This window comes from Marmota marmota, unplaced genomic scaffold, assembly GCF_001458135.2.
Source record: "Marmota marmota marmota unplaced genomic scaffold, marMar, whole genome shotgun sequence".
Taxonomy (NCBI): domain Eukaryota; kingdom Metazoa; phylum Chordata; class Mammalia; order Rodentia; family Sciuridae; genus Marmota; species Marmota marmota.
The window spans coordinates 7,666,659-7,667,995 of NW_026000142.1; the positions used below are offsets into that span (position 1 = coordinate 7,666,659).

Genomic DNA, 1,337 nt, shown 5'->3' on the forward strand with positions numbered 1-1,337 from the left:
GTTTCAAATTCTCTGGAAAGCCTTATTATTGACTTCAGTCTGACACACAGCCTTGAATTAAGGTGGCTAGGGAGTGTGGTTATATCATACTATCATAGCTGCTACTCAGGATTGTTACCTAATTTTGTGGAGTCTAGTTCAATTTGAAAATGTGGGTTCTCTTGTTCAAAAACTATTAAGAATTTTAAAAGAGCTACATGAGGGTATTAGAGCAGAAGACTTGGGGCCCTTTTAAAGAGAAGGGCTCTATGTAACTATATAGGTCACATGTCTACAAAGGCAGACATGGAAACCATAGAATCTGCTTAGGTGTGTTGTGGGGTGGGGAAGATATTCCCAGAAGTAGTAGTTACTAGGCAGAGGAAAAATGAAAAAGAAGAAAAGAGCCCAGTACACTGTACATGTGTCATCACCTTTTTTAAAAAAATTCAATTTGTTTTAATTAGTTATACATGATAGTAGAATGCACTTGTGCACTTTGATATATCATACAAATATAATAATGTATATATACAAATATATAATAGATGGGATATAATTTCTCATTTTTCTGATGTACATGTTACAGAATCATATTGGTCATGCAGTCACATATATACATACAGTAATAATGTTTGTTTCCTTCTATCTTTCCTATCCCCACATCCTCAAAAAATATCACTAGTTTTAGATGACTTCTACCATTTTTTCTAATACCTTATTATATTTTAGATCACAGGGCATCGCTTGTCAAGGTATCTGATACAACAACCTAGTTTTAATTTATTTATAAACAGGTATAGACTACTATGTTATAAAAACAGAAAGCAGTTTTTAAAAAAGAAATGAAAATGTAAGCCCTGATTTTCATTACATTCAAAATTATATTTCATCAAATATAATCACAATATGTAGGTTAAATTTTTTTTAAGTTGAGGTCTATCCCAATGGGGCTTTTTCTGTTGCCACACATCATTGGAAATCCCTCATAGAGTAACTCTGTGGTTTTGCTTTACTCATAGGACTATTTGTTAGACTTGTGGGAAGTAACTACAAGATAATTAATTTTTTTTAAAGAAGCTATAACAGCTAGGTTAAAACATAGAAAACATGGATGTTTGATTAATAGAGACAATCACAATGATTCTTAAAATTTTCCTTTTGACAATCACAATAAAAAGTTAGGAGCAAAATACTAATTTCCCATATTAAATACCTATACATACAATTCAAGCTAATACCATATATAAAAATATTTTATTTTTTGGTACTGGGGATTGAACCCAGTCATATTTTATCACTGAGCAACATCCCAAGACCTTTGTAATTTTGAGACAGGGTCTTGCTTAGTTGCTAAG

At 31.6% G+C, this 1,337-nt stretch overlaps 1 non-coding gene across 1 annotated transcript; it reads left to right on the forward strand.

The window, feature by feature from the left end:
- The first annotated feature begins 910 nt into the window (after positions 1 to 910).
- On the forward strand, positions 911 to 1,042 carry LOC125611409. Its single transcript, XR_007341607.1, has one exon. It is a non-coding gene; the product is annotated as a small nucleolar RNA SNORA18 (small nucleolar RNA).
- The last annotated feature ends 295 nt before the right edge of the window (positions 1,043 to 1,337 follow it).